The sequence below is a fragment of the Protopterus annectens genome, chromosome 8.part1 (assembly GCF_019279795.1).
Source record: "Protopterus annectens isolate FY-2018-M chromosome 8.part1, PAN1.0, whole genome shotgun sequence".
In the NCBI taxonomy this organism is placed as follows: domain Eukaryota; kingdom Metazoa; phylum Chordata; order Ceratodontiformes; family Protopteridae; genus Protopterus; species Protopterus annectens.
The window spans coordinates 467,225,568-467,244,355 of NC_056742.1; the positions used below are offsets into that span (position 1 = coordinate 467,225,568).

General features: G+C 38.9%; 1 long non-coding RNA gene across 1 annotated transcript in view; it reads right to left on the reverse strand.

Annotated features, from left to right (window-relative positions):
- Positions 1-18,788, reverse strand: part of LOC122810407 — a 126,409-nt gene that overhangs the window by 70,925 nt on the left and 36,696 nt on the right. The window contains exon 2 of the long non-coding RNA XR_006366098.1: position 18,788. This exon is cut by the window's right edge and continues 145 nt beyond it. This is a non-coding gene — a long non-coding RNA (uncharacterized LOC122810407). The remainder of the gene's footprint in view (positions 1-18,787) is intronic.

An 18,788-nucleotide genomic window follows, 5' to 3' on the forward strand; every position in this document is an offset into this window, starting at 1 on the left:
CATTCTGACCAAAGACTGCAATATCTCTCCTGGGTATTTCTCTGATCACACTGACACTTATCTTCAAATGTACTTTACTATTATATATAGCATTTTTTTTTTTCATTTTACCAGGGGTGGAACTGGGCCTTATATTCCCAACTAGTTTATAATCCTAGTATTCTTAGGTAATTATATAATATACTTGACAACTTTTATCTCAGAATGTTCATCTTCTCAACTTGGTTGAGACATTTTATGGGTACTGTTCAAAGTCAGACTAAGAGGCTACTATGTCTTGGCTTCTATTTTTTTTTCCGAAATATCTGAACTTCAAAAGGAGTCTGTGTGCTTAATACAACAGACGTACTTGGCACTCAGCTTATTCATAACTTCCATCCTGTTACTGTTAAAAAAATAAAAATAAAATCAACTTTATTCAGAGATACACATTGATCACCGAGTACAAATTTCCTGGATAAAAATCAAATTAACTTCAAATTTCTCTAAACAGAATCACATACCTTTTAAACAGGGGTGTAGCTAGGATTTTCGCTACCCCTCCCCCTCCAGCCAAGCTACGGCCATTCTCGTAATTCACGGTTCGCCCTTTTAGTGTCGATGAAGAGGCATTCTCTGTAATGCCTCTTCAGTAATATAATATAGATTCACTCAAACTCGGTTCCTTGAATTGAAAATGAACCTGAAAGTCAGTTTTTTGAAAAATGCAGCATGGTAGTTGGGGTAGAGGATTCATGCTTTTGTTTTCTGTAACTAAGGTACAGGTTTTGAGCTTGAGTAAACTACTAACCACCTGCTACCCCTAACTAGGGTGTTTCATTTAAACACACACCCCTACCTACCTCTTAGTGCAAGAAATATGGACAAAGCCTAAAATAAACAGGGACAGATATTAAAAATTTTCTCGTGAACTTAGAAAGTTGCTAGAATATTAGGATTTGTGCTAGTATGAGAAAGTTGCTAGAATAACAGGATTTGTGCTAGTATGAATTTTTCTAAAGGACATGAAGTCTGAAACTCAAATGTCTGTCATTATTTAGCAACTTCAGCCTTCAATGATTTTCTAGAAAATCACAAAATGTATGAGGAACAGACAAAAAATATGGGGCAAAAATCTGGACATTCTGCAAAATTTGGACAGTTGAGAGGTATGCTACCTACCTACCTCACACACACACACACACCTCTCAACCTCTTGGAGCAACAAACTCATAAATAAAACTGAGGCAAAGGCCCAAAAATAAGGACATTTTTTTTTTTTAAATATTGCTCTTATAAACTTAGAAAGATAATAGAATAGTAGTAAGTCTTGCATTTGTATGAATTTTCTGAAAGGTATGAATGTCTGCCATTATTTTCTAACTTCAGTCTTTAACAATTTGCCACTGATTTGCCAAAAAAAACGCAATTTTATGAAAAACGGACAAAAAATGTGATGCAAAAATATAAAAGTGCCAGACAATACAGCTGGGAACCTGTCAAAGAAGGGACACCGTTTTAATATGAGCACTGTTAACTTGAGCAGCTGACAAAATTAGAGAATCTACATGCATTTCTGAAATAAAAGTAATGTATAACTCTGATCATTACAGTTATTTATAAAAGTAAACCCTCCGCGTTTTCTTCCAAAATTGTTATTTTGCGGAGAGATTATTATAGCAATAACCCACTCCTGGGTGTGGGTAATGCTGGATTTACCCACGGTTGGCGTGGTTTGGTCCCGAGGGCGAAGCCCGAGGGACCAAACAAAGACAACCGTGGGTAAATCCAGCATTACCCACACCCAGGCGTGGGTTATTGCTATTATACAATGCCATTATTTAAGAAAAGAAATAATTACTTTTCTTAAATAATGGCATTGTATAATGCCTCTTTGCTGCCCTTCCGCACCTGTCTGGTGTTCCGCGGCAGTTCTGATGTACTGCGCATGCCTACGCAGTACATCAGAGCTTTGGGCAAAAGCAACGGAGAACGCAAGTTCTCCGTTGCTTTATTCGCTATGTTAAATGGGTTTAACATGGCGAGACAGCTTTAAAATAAGCAACGGAGATCTCCGCTGCTTATTTTAAACTGCCTCGCTATGTTAAACTCATTTAACATAGCGAGACAAGTTTAAAAAAAAGCAACGGAGATCGCAAGATCTCCGTTGCTTTTACTGTGTCGCTATGTTAAAGGAGTTTAACATAGCGAGACAGCTTTAAAAAGCAACGGAGATCTCCGTTGCTTTTTAATGTGTCGCTATGTTAAACTCTTTTAACATAGCGAGATTAGTAGTTTATATAACGGAAAAAGTCCGGGCGACCGGACCTTTTTCCGTTAGTATATTGAGGGATTTACCACGGGCACGCTGGTTGGGCTGGCCAATCAGCGTGCACGTTTTTAGGGTAGGCATTGTATAATAGGGGGAGAGCAACATTTTGAACCAAAATTGGGGACAGTTGAGAGGTTTGGATATTTCTAATTCTATAAAGCGATTTATTTGCACATACCTCTCAACCTCTTAATGCAGGAAATCTGGACAAGGCCAAATATATTGGGGGAACATACAAACAGTACTAAAAATTGATCTTGTATAAACATAAGACAGTTGATAGAATATCAGGTCTTGCTTTAGCATGCATTTTTCTGAAGATTATGACGTCTGAAACTTAACATTGGTCATTATTTAGTGACTTCATTCCTAAATGATTTGCCAGAAAAGTTTTATTTTTCATTTTATAGCATGAACACCAATAAATATCTGTTAAACAAAGCAATGCAGTCTCACAATGAAACTAGACTTAGCATTAAAACTTCTCTGCCCTTGAAACTCACATTCATTGAAACAGCATTGAAACCCACATTCAAAGAAAATACATTTTGCCAGTGGCAGATAAAGATTAACTTTGGGCTGTTTTCAAATCATAGGCCCCTTGCACATGAAACGTACATGTGCTCTTTGATACACCTTCCTGATTGTATTAAACTATATTCCTTGTACAATACAGTATAGTTGTTAGACAGCGTTTTAAATTTATTGTTTTGAACATTTTTCCAGTAAACAATGAAACAAAATGCATGCACCAATAATGACAAAACAGCCCAATTCATAACATTTCCATCATAAAAGTCTACTCAAACTTCTACAGTCCACCAGTATAAGTAAATATGCACAATCTCTGAACTAGTAAATGCCATCTACATAATTCCACATTAAAGAAATCTGTAACTAATGAAGAGGCTGCTGCTAGCAAACAACTTTATATTTCATGGTTTCATCTAAATGTTACATTAAAAACAATGATACGCTAGTAATATTGCAATAGGGAATGGATGGCAAACTGCTAACAGGTTCATAGTTACTACTAGATATCTTCGCCAAAACGGACTACAGCATCCACCCCCCCTTTACAACACAGTACAGTATCAGCAATGCATCTACCTACTGTGGGAGAAGAACCCACAGCCTTCTGCATCAAAAGCAAGTACACTACCTGTTGCGTTATTAACAGTACAAGCAGACTCAGCATAAGCAGCACTAAACTTTAGTTCCCCTGCAGCTCTCAGCTCCTTGTAAAATGCCAACACTCAGCTGAACTTTGCAGCACAAGAAATCTGGAAAAAGTCAACATTTATTGGGGGAGGAGGACAAAAGCCCAAAAACCAGGGACACATTTTAAACATTGCTTGTATAATTTTGGAAAGTTGCTAGAATAAAATGCTGTGTTATCACCATGCATGTCTTGAACCCAGAACCATATGCATTACAGTCAGTGCAACATACCACTATGCTAAATCAGAGTTTGAAAAATAGGAAGACAAACTTAATGGCTATCATTTACATAGCTCTGAACCTCTTAGCACAAACAAACCTGGACAAACAAAGCCAAAAATGAGGGAATACAAATACAGTTCTCACTTCACACTTTAGCTCAAAAAACCTGGACAAACAACAAAAACAATAATGGGGGAAATACAACTTCAGTTCTCACTTCTCACCATAGCTCACAACAGTTAGAAAAACAAATCTGAACAAAGTTCAGAAATGGTGGTGGTTAGGGACTTTAGGCTCTTCTTACCCTGAAGCAAAGGTACAGGGTTTGAGCCTGAACACCTATAGCCAACAAGTGTATTCTGTGGGGGCATTTACACAGACACACACACAGACATCTCTTACCTGATTATCTGTTTGTGATACTCGATTGCCTTCTAACTACATCTTCACATTTCCCGCTCGGGGTAATCCATTTGCAATTGTCTTCCACTTGCTCACTACTGCACATTTCCCGCTCGCAGCCAGCCGGACATGACGTGAGCTCACTTCCAACTGGCTGGTATCCTCCTTAAAGGAGTCAACACCCTTTAAAAATACGTACTTTTTTTTTAAATGCTACCCCCTCTTCTAAGAAGTTGTACTGAAATAAGTACAGTGCGTATGCCTCCCGACGCCCCTGCTTTTAAATACTTAATCTATTATTTTTCAGGCTCAGAAACATCATCTTAAGACTGTTTCCCATGAAACTGACAAGAAAATAATAACTGAATGACTCCTTTACTGAAGTTTTTACAGATGCTTTTCATAAAGTTGATACATCTAACTTGTCAAACCTTCTTCATCAGAATGAAGATGATAACTAGACTCCTTAGCTCTCCATAAACACTTTACTGACATCTGTTCTTTAACTGCACTTCTGTGTTTATATAAGATTCTCAATGCTATATATGCTCTTAAACTTTATAAAGCTCCAGGCCCTGATATGTTTACTTCTGATTTTTATAAAACTTTTAAAGTTAAATAAACAAGAATTTTACACAATTTTCTTCTTTCCAGTCCTAGAGTATTTCTGATCAATATCTTAATCTGTCTACAGATAACTCTCTTCCACAAACATACTGATTCATTACATTTAAATAAATATAGAGCAATTACATGGATCAATCTCAGCATAAACATTTCCAAGACAGTCTTATCTAACTAACAGAATTTAACAAATCTCCAGCTCTTTATCTCTCCACTCCAGTCAGGTTTTGTGTGTCTAAGACAACACAGCAAACCATCACATTTAAAATGCAATTTCTTTTAAAAAACTCCTCTCACTGGTTCATCTTTTCATTAGTAATAGCTGCTGCTAACGTGTATGATTTAATTTCCACTTTTATATAACACAAAAGTTTGGTTTCCCAAAACAATTTACCAATCTAGCCAGATCCAATCGTCCAAACTTTCCATATGGCTTTATACAATCTATTGTCTAACCAGATTCTGATTAAAAACAGCACTTATCAAGGTTGCTGCCCCTCTCCCCATTTATTTAATTTTGTGTGATGAACTTTTCTTTATACATTTAAAATAATTTCATTCAGTCTGTTTTCTTACTTTGGAATGGGATTTACTACCTTATGCTGTCTCTGCATATGACATTAATATCAATTTGCACTGACTCTAAGACTAACCCTAAAATACTTTTATCTAATGAAATTTCACTTTGTTTTTACAAATACAAACTTTATCAAAATAAATATATATTTCTTTAATATGATAACTACAATAATCAATTTATTATAACAAACAAACAATGTTACTAACTTAAAATAACTGGGATTATCTGGACTAAAAAAAAAAAAGGTGTGGCTAAAATCAAACTAATATTATAAAAGCATTCAGCAAGACCTAACCATGTGTACATATGTAAAATTCTCCTTATTATCCAAAGAGTCACTTATGAAAATAAATGCTTCTTTATCATTCAGACTATATCTGAACTCACACTAAAACCATTTCTTTGATTTGGAGTTTGTTTGTCTTTTCAGCTTTTCTGGGTAGGGCGTCGCCACACCGGAACTCCGGTCCGCTAATGATTGGCAGTCAATTTTTATGGTGCCGAGTTGCCAGCCCGACACCCAAACTTCAGCGAAGGCACACCCATTCACGCATGTATTTCGGGGGCCACTCAACCGCGGGGAGGACATGCAGTCTGCAGGGAATCTTTAAAGTCCTCCAACTCACTACACTCCAAGAAAACGTGTTCCCAACTACCTGTCCCTTCCCCATCCCACTCCCAAAATCTGCTGAGGAAAAATTCTCTGGAATCCACTTGGGGCACAAAATACCCATTCCAAGCAAAAATCCCAAATCCTCCAGACTATGTTGCATGTTTCAGAGACATGCATATATCCTGCAAGTGTTTCTTTGTGAATTTTATATACTCTACTAATTATTCCTTTCTTAACAGCAGGTTCTGTTTTAGATTCTACCAAAAACTCTACCATGCTTTGAAAATATCTCATTCATGAAACAATTCTAAATGCAGTTTATCACTGCATATAATGCTTATCTCACCCATTCTATGATGGCATTGTATTTTCCCAATGATTTACACACTTGTCACGCATGCAGGAACTAATCGTTTAATGCTTTCTAAACTTTTGGTGCTTGTTCATATTCCCAGCCAATCCTGGCTTTTGTAATTTGGAGAATTAGACTATTAAGTAGATCTTCTATGACTTCAGTGTAGAGGAAGCAATACTAAATTTTAGTTTTAGATAACTCTGACAATAAGAAATGAAAGTCATTTAAAGCACTGACTGCTCTTAAGTTTTAGGCAATAATTCTGTGATATTCCATGTATGAAGTCTCTGCTCCTAAGTTTATAGCTCATACACTGGTCTTTCTTGTACAAGGTCTCTGTCTGCTCTGTTTATAGTTTAGCTAATGAAATACTTAAATATTAATAAAATATGCAAGCAAGTAAGGAAAAGAAATCGCAATTGCAAATCATTATGAAAACTACTTCTTCAGATCTTACTGCATGTTATATAAATTTGCCAATGACTCTTTGTATATGCAGATGGAAATGAGTTTTTGTGTTTCTCTTTAACAGATAAAACATTACCAGAAGTTAAGATTTTTATTCTATTACTAGATGTCTTTTCTTGCTATTCACTTCCACTGCTAAGGTTTTAGATTGTGCTGCAATGGCATACATGGACGTATAAGAGAATTTAAGTACCTTTATCTGCACTTTTTTCCCAAAAATACAGTATTTAAATTGATTTTAACTGTGTTGCAGGAATATTAACTGAACTGGAAGTTAGTCAGTGTTTGCTGAATTTTGTTATTTGCTAGTAATTACAGGTGTGGGGGTAGCCACATTCTTTGATTTCCTGTCCTTGCCTATTTAAGTGGTACAGTGTGAAATATTTTCTGCTTAAAAACCTCAGCTTTGGCCGCTAAGAACTAGCTGTATTCAACTGGATGTATAAGAGAATTTAAGTACCTTTATCTGCACTTTTTTCAAAAAAATACAGTATTTAAATTGATTTTAACTGTGTTGCAGGAATATTAACTGAACTGGAAGTTAGTCAGTGTTTGCTGAATTTTGTTATTTGCTAGTAATTACAGGTGTGGGGGTAGCCACATTCTTTGATTTCCTGTCCTTCCTATTTAAGTGGTACAGTGTGAAATATTTTCTGCTTAAAAACATCAGCTTTGGCCGGCTAAGAACTAGCTGTATTCAACTGGACGTATAAGAGAATTTAAGTACCTTTATCTGCACTTTTTTCAAAAAATACAGTATTTAAATTGATTTTAACTGTGTTGCAGGAATATTAACTGAACTGGAAGTTAGTCAGTGTTTGCTGAATTTTGTTATTTGCTAGTAATTACAGGTGTGGGGGTAGCCACATTCTTTGATTTCCTGTCCTTCCTATTTAAGTGGTACAGTGTGAAATATTTTCTGCTTAAAAACCTCAGCTTTGGCCGGCTAAGAACTAGCTGTATTCAATTAGACGTATAAGAGAATTTAAGTACCTTTATCTGCACTTTTTCCCCAAAAATACAGTATTTAAATTGATTTTAACTGTGTTGCAGGAATATTAACTGAACTGGAAGTTAGTCAGTGTTTGCTGAATTTTGTTATTTGCTAGTAATTACAGGTGTGGGGTAGCCACATTCTTTGATTTCCTGTCCTTGCCTATTTAAGTGGTACAGTGTGAAATATTTTCTGCTTAAAAACCTCAGCTTTGGCCGCTAAGAACTAGCTGTATTCAACTGGACGTATAAGAGAATTTAAGTACCTTTATCTGCACTTTTTTTTTTAAAAATACAGTATTTAAATTGATTTTAACTGTGTTGCAGGAATATTAACTGAACTGGAAGTTAGTCAGTGTTTGCTGAATTTTGTTATTTGCTAGTAATTACAGGTGTGGGGTAGCCACATTCTTTGATTTCCTGTCCTTGCCTATTTAAGTGGTACAGTGTGAAATATTTTCTGCTTAAAACCTCAGCTTTGGCCGGCTAAGAACTAGCTGTATTCAACTGGACGAATAAGAGAATTTAAGTACCTTTATCTGCACTTTTTTTAAAAAATACAGTATTTAAATTGATTTTAACTGTGTTGCAGGAATATTAACTGAACTGGAAGTTAGTCAGTGTTTGCTGAATTTTGTTATTTGCTAGTAATTACAGGTGTGGGGTAGCCACATTCTTTGATTTCCTGTCCTTGCCTATTTAAGTGGTACAGTGTGAAATATTTTCTGCTTAAAAACCTCAGCTTTGGCCGGCTAAGAACTAGCTGTATTCAACTGGACAGATAAGAGAATTTAAGTACCTTTATCTGCACTTTTTTTTAAAAAAATACAGTATTTAAATTGATTTTAACTGTGTTGCAGGAATATTAACTGAACTGGAAGTTAGTCAGTGTTTGCTGAATTTTGTTATTTGCTAGTAATTACAGGTGTGGGGTAGCCACATTCTTTGATTTCCTGTCCTTGCCTATTTAAGTGGTACAGTGTGAAATATTTTCTGCTTAAAAACCTCAGCTTTGGCCGGCTAAGAACTAGCTGTATTCAACTGGACAGATAAGAGAATTTAAGTACCTTTATCTGCACTTTTTTTTAAAAAAATACAGTATTTAAATTGATTTTAACTGTGTTGCAGGAATATTAACTGAACTGGAAGTTAGTCAGTGTTTGCTGAATTTTGTTATTTGCTAGTAATTACAGGTGTGGGGGTAGCCACATTCTTTGATTTCCTGTCCTTGCCTATTTAAGTGGTACAGTGTGAAATATTTTCTGCTTAAAAACCTCAGCTTTGGCCGGCTAAGAACTAGCTGTATTCAACTGGACGTATAAGAGAATTTAAGTACCTTTATCTGCACTTTTTTTCAAAAAATACAGTATTTAAATTGATTTTAACTGCGTTGCAGGAATATTAACTGAACTGGAAGTTTTGACTCTGCTCTTCAGTTAGTCCCACCCACCCTCCCTGTTTTTGTTTTGGAGTTAATCTTAGTGGCCTTGAAACTGCCCGCCCCTCATGTAAATTTGTGTTTGGATACTCCTTCTGGGCCCATCTCATCTGCTCACTCAACTGAGTGCAGTGAGATCATATTCTGATTTCAGGCACTCCTGCTGTGTACAAAGAGAGCATCTGGGAAAAAAAAAAAAATTTAACTTGTTTCCTGCCTTTCCTGTTAAGTGGTATAGACTATTTGTAGGCTTCTGAGCCCCCAAGCCCTTCTGTGTTGGAGGGAAGCCTTCTAGCTTAGTTTTTTTTTTCTTATAACTAGCCAGTTTTCTAGTTTCAGCACTCAAATCTGTTTCTTTGATCTCAGCACTTGTTCAGAAAAAAAAAAAAAAATCATCTGCTTTTACTGTACTTGTGTTTCTATCTACTTTATTTTACTTTTGCATCATCTTAAAAGTACTCAATTGTATTTATTACTGCTTGGTGTAACTCATTCTAAGCCTTTTCGTTTAAACACTTGGGCTTCAGACCAGTTGTTTTGCACTGAGAGGGTTTGTGGTCTGCACTGTAGTGGCAGAACAGGTAGCTTACATCCTTCTAGGTTAGGAAATGCTGATTGAGGGCTCAGTGTCTGTTATTCTAAAAGTGTATTAATTCTTGTTTAAGCACTTGGGCTTTCAGGCCAGTTATTTTACATTAAGAGGGTTCGTGGTCTGCACTCTTGTGGGAGGAGAGGCTGGACTCTGCCCTTCTGAGCTGGGAATTTCTGGTTAAAGGCTTATAGTGCATGCATATCTGAACTGCTTCTTACTGAAGTTGGTGCGCCTTGTTTGCTGTGGCATAGACTAGATTCGGGCCTGCTGGATCTAACTTTGTTTGTATAACTTGAGCACTAATCCAGGCATTCTCTAAAGTATTCAATTGTATTTATTACTGCTTGGTAGTAACTTGATTAAAGTGTAGCTATCATTCTAAGTCTTTTGGATTAAGCACTTGGGCTTCAGACCAGTTGTTTTACATTAGGAAGGTTTGTGGCATGCACTGTGGTGGCAGGACAGGTAGCTTTCATCCTTCTAAGTTGGGAACTGCTGATTGAGAGCCCAGTGTCTGTTATTCTTAAAGTGTATTAGTTCTGGTTTAAGCACTTGGGCTTCAGGCCAGTTATTTTACATTAAGAAGGTTCGTGGTCTGCACTTTTGTGGGAGAAGAGGCTGGACTCTGCCCTTCTGAGCTGGGAATTTCTGGTTAAAGGTTTATAGTGCCTGAATATTTGAACTGTATCTTACTGAAATTGGTACACCTTGTTTGTTGTAGCATAGACTAGATCCAGGCCTGCTGAATCTAGCTTTGTTTATATGCTTGTTGTTTGTTTGCTTGTTATTTCCCTGGAACGCTAATTTCACCTAATACGCGGCTTCTCAGCGCTTCTGTAGATCACTAGTGATATCTGCATTGCTTACTGTACTTATTTCCTTGTTTCACTTGAAAGAAAGTTACTGTTTGTCGTTTTTGCATTTAAGTTACCTGTAACACATTGCACTTAAGTTACCTGGCACTTGCTCACTAAAGCAATTATATAAGTCAGCACTAAAAATTAAAAGCACTACACCCTCACTCCCCACTGGCCCTTGTTTTCAATTATAAAGGAATTTCCAATATTATTCTAGCATGTCCAAAGGTCAGTTGTCAATCTCCTCTCTGGTCCAGCTGGTGAATCTGGGAAACTTGAGGCAATGTTACAACTGCCTCATGTACACAGACACAACAAATTCCAACACATGTGAGAGATGCAACCATATAGCCAAACTGGAGGCTAAGCTCTCTCAACTCAGTACTGGCATAACCAGTCAGGAGGAGAAGGAAACCACACTCACTACAATTCCAGTCTCACATAGACCTACCACGACAGCAAACCAAAAACATAATCACACAAAAACATACTCGGAGGCTCTACATAAAGATCTGCCTAAGCAGCAGAGACCTCCAAAGCAGACACCCAAGCAACCGCTACCCCAAAACAAAACACGTGCAACACATATCTCGCAAAGCCAGTGTGCCGAACAGTCACAGCCCTTAAGACTAAACAACACACCTGATACACTTGTAATAGGTGACTCTATCGTCAGGCACACTGACGTCCCGCTCACCAGGCTGAACAAGGAGAGGGTCACGGTGAGCAGCCTGTCGGGTGCTAGGACCCGCCACATAACACAAGCACTCAGGTCACTCCAAGGCAAGTACAAATATGACTCAGTCATTGTCCATGCTGGTGTGAATGACCTGAGACGTACCGCCCTGGACTACATGAAAAGAGACATAGAGGAGCTCTCTGAGCATGTAGCCCAGGCTGGTATGACCCTAACCTTGAGTAGCATCTTACCCTCACCAAGAATGATGCTACAATATGAAGACAAGATGATCAATTTCAACAACTGGCTTAAGTACTGGTGTCATTCAAAGGGGATCCAATGCCTGTCAGCATGGGATGATATGCTCGACAAGCCACGATGCTTCACTAGGGACGGCTTGCACCTGTCACCCCTGGGCTTTCGGATATTGGCAAAAGCTCTTGCTACCCCCATAGTGCCTTTTTTAGGCAAGGCTCAAAAGACAAACCCACCTCCATAGGTATCACAAGGGATAAGAAACTAAGAGTAATGCTACTCAACGCCAGAAGTCTAAACCTCAAGATGCACGCACTCGAAACTCTCCTTAGCATGGAGAACATCGATATCTGTGCAGCAACAGAAACCTGGTTCAGGGCTCCCGAGAGCACCCCAGCACTACCAGGTTATACCTCATACCATGCTTTTCGGCCCCAAAACTTGGACCGAACCACAAAAGGAGGGGGAGTATCGATATTCATCAAAGATACCCACACCTCCAGGTTGGTGGCAAAGCACAAATCATCAGAGACTATCCATGTGCAACTAACAGTGGGTAAAACTGCCTTACAGTTTATAGCCTGTTACAGACTACCCGCCCAAACCCAGGAACCTCACTCGGCCTTCCTGAGAACACTGGAAAATATGAAGGTCTCTCCAAACACCATTATATTGGGCGACTTCAACTACCCAAACATAGACTGGGAGCATTACTCTAGCTCCAACACCCTAGCCCAAAGGTTCCTAGAATTTATAAACTCAAATGCTATGGAACAACTTGTTACCACTCCCACAAGAGGGGAAAACATACTGGACCTGATCATCACCAACATGGGGACTCTATGCTCCAGACCAGAAGTGTATCCCTCACTGGTAAGATTAGACCATAAACTAATCTCACTGGATATTCACATCCCGACCCCACCCCCTGCCCAGAAAACCACAGTGAAAAACTTCTCTAAAGCAAATTTCACACTCCTCAAAACCGAGGTGGAATCCTTCAAAGCCCCTGGGCCTGTGGAAAATACGGCCCAGACCACAGAATCCTTTATAAACACATTCTATGAACACCTTCAGGAATGCATGGATCATGCGATCCCAAATAAAACCAAGACCCAATCCTCCAAAGGCAGACGCCCTGTCTGGTGGACCACAGCCATAAACAAACTATACAATAGAAGGAGGAAGCTACTAAATGATAGAGCAAAATCCCAAAAAGGGAAGGCATCACTGATCAGTATTAGCAAAAACTACGGGCACTCATAAAATTGTCTAAGGCCAGCTTCGAGAGAAAAATTGCACAGGACACTAAGGATAATCACAAGGCTTTCTTTAGTTATGTTAGGAACCTGGGTGGTAATTCCCAGATATGCTCAGAATTAGTCCAATATGACAAAAATACACCGAACCCACAGACATTGCCAACATCCTAGCTGACAGGTTCAGCGCAAACTTCTCCCCCCCTCCCCACCAAAAGGGCAAATATCTATCCCAGCAGAGTGCTGCCCCCCTGACATTTCAGATGCTCAGGTAAGAGCCGCCTTTCCAAAGCAAAAACACAGCATCAATGGGACCAGATGGTGTCCCGGCTGCGCCCTACATGAACTCCAAGAAGAGCTAAACCCAAACATAAAACTACTGTTCAATCTCAGCCTTACTACAAGATATGTGCCCAAAGAGTGGCGTACAGCAACAGTGGTCCCTCTCCATAAAGGTGGTGCCTCAACGGATCCTGGAAACTATCGCCCCATAAGCCTGACTAGCTTGGTCTGCAAAGCTATGGAAAGGATCATCATGGACCTCATAAATAAAGATATTGGGGACCTACAGACACTGGATCCTACCCAGTTCAGCTTTGTTAAGGGCAGATCCTGCCTCTTAAACCTGGTTGATTTCTTTGAAACAGTCACCAAGGCCATTGACGAGGGGAAGGTGGTCCACACAGCCTACCTGGACCTCGCAAAAGCCTTCGATACAATACCCCACTCGGGCATTATAGATAAGCTCACCAGCTTAAATATAAACCCCTATGTCACTAGATGGATTGCAAACTGGCTCAAGGACAGAACCCACAAGGTTAGAATTGCTGGAGCCATGTCAGACTCCAAACCAGTTACAAGTGGTGTCCCACAAGGCTCAGTCCTGGGACCTCTCTTGTTCGTTATATATTTCTCGGAGGTACAGGCCAACACGGAAGGACTGTGGCTGACCAAGTTCGCAGATGACTGCAAACTGGATGCCATAATCGACTCTCCAGCCGACATAAGCATCCTCCAAAAGGGCCTCATAGAAACAGACAACTGGTGCCAGAGCCATGGCCTCAAGCTAAATGCCAAAAAGTGTATAGTCATCCCCTTTGGCAAAAACAAAGTGCCCACAAATTACCACATAGGTGGTAATCCATTAAGTACAGAAGAAGAAATTAGGGACCTGGGTACCCAAGTTGATAGCAATCTCTCATTTGACAACCACGTGGCCAAAGTGGTTAGAAAAACATTTTATATAGCCCACCTAATCATGAAGGGATTCACATCTAGATCAGGGGAGGTCATCGTGCCTCTTTACTCATCCCTCATCAGGCCCATAATTGAGTACAATGCCCCTTTGGGATGTACCTTACCAGACACCTGCAGCAACTGGAAAGACCCCAAAAGTACCTCACCAAGAGGATCAAAGGGCTCAAACAGATGCCATATGCTGCCCAGTTAAAGAAACTCCAGCTCTACTCAGTGGCATACCGCCTGTTTAGAGGCGATCTGTGCCTGACGCATAAAGCCATGTCCAACCCGGAATTAATGGACATGCTGCACCTCAGAAAATCCAAATCCCATCGAGCTACGTGCTCAAGAGACTTGAACCTCAGCACTGAAATAAATAGGACATGCTGGAGGGACAGATTCATAACCCAGAGGCTCCCTTCACTCTGGAATAAAATCCCAGTCCAGGTTAGGCAGAGTCCCTCATTGACTCTCTTCAAGAGGAATCTTGATGAGTGGATGGGAGATCGTAGGTTTACCCCGGGTATCACTTCTGTGTCACTGTTAGACAGAGGCACAGTATACTAACCTCGAAAAAGGGCATAGCAAAATAAATTTAAAATGGGTAGCGAAAGCCAAACACATTCTGGCTAGGCTTATAAATGCCCTAGGGCAGATAGCCTAGTATGAACCTATGAACCTATAATTTACTAAAACATTTATTTATTTCAGTTTGTATTACTGAGATTCTGAAAACTGCTATCCTTTATGTCACATGGCTACTCATGGAGTTCTTTTAATATATTTTTTCATACAAAAGAAAACACTATTACCAACAGTAGAAAGACAGGTTACATTCTTTTTGGAAAAATAGTAGAATGATATACAAAGTTGTTCATGAAAATACTATCCACAAGATTAAAAAAGTATTCAAAGTTAATTTTTAAATTATGTGCCTGATGCAGACATTCAGTATGCTCAAAACATTTTCCCTTTTACTCAGTCTCAGATAAAGTTCACTCTAGAACTGATAAAACTGGTTTCCAAGGAATGTGAAAACTTAACTCATGATTCAAAAATGTTACTAGTAAGGATTAATAAGCCCTTTCATAATATTTTAGTACCCTCAAATCAATTTTGCTAGATCACAGATTTTTAAAATAGATTAGCAGCTTTTAGAACTAAATAAGAGAAACAATGCAGACTATAATTCATAGGTTCATAGGTAGGTACTAGGCTATCGGCCCAAGGGCCTACGTAAGCCTAGCCAACAAGGTTCCCTGGCTTACGTCACCCAAGAAAGTTATTTTCCTGTGCCACTGTCGAGCAGAGACACCGAAGTGATCCCCAGGGTGTATTTCCTATTTCCCATCCACTCATCAAGATTTTTCTTGAAGAGTGTTAATGAAGAACTTTGCTTGACATAGATGGGTAGCTTGTTCCAGAGTATGGGAAGTCTCTGGGACAGGAATCTATCCCTCCAGCATGTCCTGTTTATTGTGGTGACAAGGTTTAGGTCCCTAGAGCGTGTAGCTCGGAGGACTTGGGATTTCTTTAGGTGTAGCATGTCTAACAGCTCTGGGTTTGACATAGATTTATATGTTAGGCAGAGATCACCTCGGAGTAGGCGATATGCTACGGAGTAAAGCTGGAGTTTTTTTGAGGTGGTCAGTGTAGGGCATTTGTTTGAGGCCAGTAATCCTCTTTGTAAGATACTTCTGTGGCCTTTCCAGCTGCTGCAGATGTCTTGTGAGGTACATTCCAAAAGGGGCGTTGTACTCTATAATGGGTCTAATGAGTGTCGAGTAGAGGGGAACAATGACCTCTTTTTTCCTGGATGAGAACCCTTTTATGATGAGGTGTGCCACGTAGAAGGACTTCCTGACTACTGTGGCAATGTGACTATCAAAGGAGAGACTACTGTCCAACTGGGTTCCAAGGTCTTTTATCACACATTTGGTGTTAAGTAGATTGCTGCCTATGTGGTAGTTCATGGGTACAGAGTTTTTACCAAAGGGGATGACACTGCACTTTTTGGCATTGAGCTTGAGGCCTTGGCTCTGACACCAGGCATCTGTCTCAGCGAGGCCCTTCTGTAGGATGTCCACATCATTTGGGGACTTAACTATGGCTCCTAGTTTGCAGTCATCTGCAAACTTCGTTAGCCAGAGGCCTTCTGTGTTAGCCTGTACTTCAGAGACGTAGATACCAAACAGGAGAGGTCCCAGGATGGAACCCTGTGGTACTCCACTTGTCACTGCTTTGAGGTAAGATTTGGAGTCTGCAACTTATATAGTGTGGGTTCTGTCAGTGAGCCAGTTGGCAACCCATCTTGTGATATAGGGATTTATACCTAGTTTAGTGAGTTTAGCTATAATTCTAGAATGGGGGATGGTGTCGAAAGCCTTGGCAAGGTCAAGATAGGCTGTGTGAACCACCTTACCCTCATCTACGGCTTTGGTGACTGCCTCAAAGAAGTCGATCAGGTTCAGGAGGCATGATCTTCCTTTCACAAACCCAAACTGGGTGGGATCCAGAGTTTGGAGGGTACCAATGTCTTTATTTATGAGTTCCATGATGATACGTTTCATGGCCTTGCAGTCCATGCTCATCAGGTTAATAGGTCGATAGTTCCCGGGATCAGTGGTGGCTCCCCCTTTGTGGAGTGGCATAACTGTTGCTGTGTGCCATTCAGTGGGCACAAAGCCTGATGTGAGGCTATTACTGAACATGGTGCTTAAGTGAGGAGCCAGTCCGTTCTGAAGTTCATGTAAAACGCAGCCTGGGATGTTGTCCGCTCCCATGGATGCTGTGTTTTTGGCTTTAGAGAGTGCAGCTTTTACCTACGTAGTTGTGATTACAGGGACTCTGCATTCTTCCTGTATAGATGATATTAATTCAGCAGCATCTATAGACCTTAAACTTCAGTGGAAAATGTTGAAACATCTAGAGGGAACATTTAATAAAATGTATCAATCGGATTGGAGAAGTAAAATGAAAACAGTACATTCCTACGAGACTGGTTAAGGCTACAAAAAGGGCAGCACACATCAGAAATAAGAGATTTGTCAAATTTTTACAGACATTAGGCAGATATGCACATTTTATATTAGTCTGAAGAGAGAAACCTTTTAAAGTAGACCCAATTTACTAGATCCTTGGCAATCAGAATAAGACAAAGGTTTGTCTACAACCTGATTACTAAATAAATCTTCATCAAAACCATCTAGTTAGTCTTCTAAACAAATTATACTCTGTGCCTCTGTGGAATGGTATTTTCATCTATTGTTATCTCTTAAAGAAATTACTACGACTGATGACCACTTCAGGTGAGCAACCGTGTAGTGATAACATTCAAAAAAATGAAATATCATTTACATAATGCTCTTGATCTAAAGTAGAAAGGAATTAAAGTTTAATTATGGTTTCCTTGTCTAGCTATCTGCTACAGAGAATAACTTGGAAAAAAACATTAATTTTCCTAGAACGAAGAATAATTCTCTGTAATTTAGAACTCTGGCAATGACTCGACCCTTCCATCATCACATAAGTCTATTTGTAGCTTTAACAGTTACTACAAATATCTGCATTAATAATAGTTAACAGGAACATTTCCCTCTTGGAGAATGTAATACAGTATGTTAAATGCCACTGTCCCAAAAACAGAGGATTATAACAAAAATGTTGTTAGTATGCCCAGATCAGAAAAAAAAAAAAAAAAACACGATTTGCCATTGAAATTCAGTCCAGATACCAAAGAAATCATGGACAGGTTCAGCTCATGTTTAAATTCCAGACATTACATAAATGTAACTTTTCACCTCATATAAAACATATGTTCTCTGATACTTATCCCAGTGACACAAAACAGGATCTTCTCCTCTGCTTTACATTTAAAATCATCAATCCATGCTTTGAGACATTCTGTAATTAAAAGCATTTTTCAGCAGGAAAAAAATAAACTGGCTTTTCCGCAGATGATGCAATACTTAGTTTTTCAATTACAGCCTGAGGAAGTGCTCCTTTAATTTGTTAATCTATTAAATAATTATGACATGGCAGTAGGTTATAAAATCAACACAACAAAAGAAACTAGAAAAAAGGGATTGCAAAAATGAGAGTAGCAACTTTCACAAAAGAAAACTCAAAGGGCAAAATTACAAAAATCCCCATACAGCAGTCTTAAAACAGAGTGAGAAGGTCCCACAAAAAAACAATCAGTAAAAACTAAATGAAAACGCCACAAACTAGAAACAGAAAGCCTGGATTTGACATAGTGAAATTCTGTGAAAACAGGACTATGACACTAAATGAAAAATGCACAGCAGAATGAATAAACAGATAAATAAACAAATCATATTGTAGTACATGGTGGGAAGAATCAGTCTGAAGAAAATGCATCAGAATGTTTGCCACATTACAGCATTTTAGAAAATAACTAGCCATACAGTATTATACCACAACATGAAGCTTTAAGTAATCAATGGACTCTATTTTTGTAAATAACTAAATAAAAAATGTAAATAAATATGCATAACTTATGTTCCCATATTTATTATTTATTTGCAAATAATGCTGCTTTGGCTGAGCTTTATTTTTTTAACCTTCATCCACAAATTTATCAAACAAGTACTTCTCAGTGACAAGATGGGAAAAAAGAAGACTGTAAGATGGCAAACTTCTCTGCTTATGATATATACC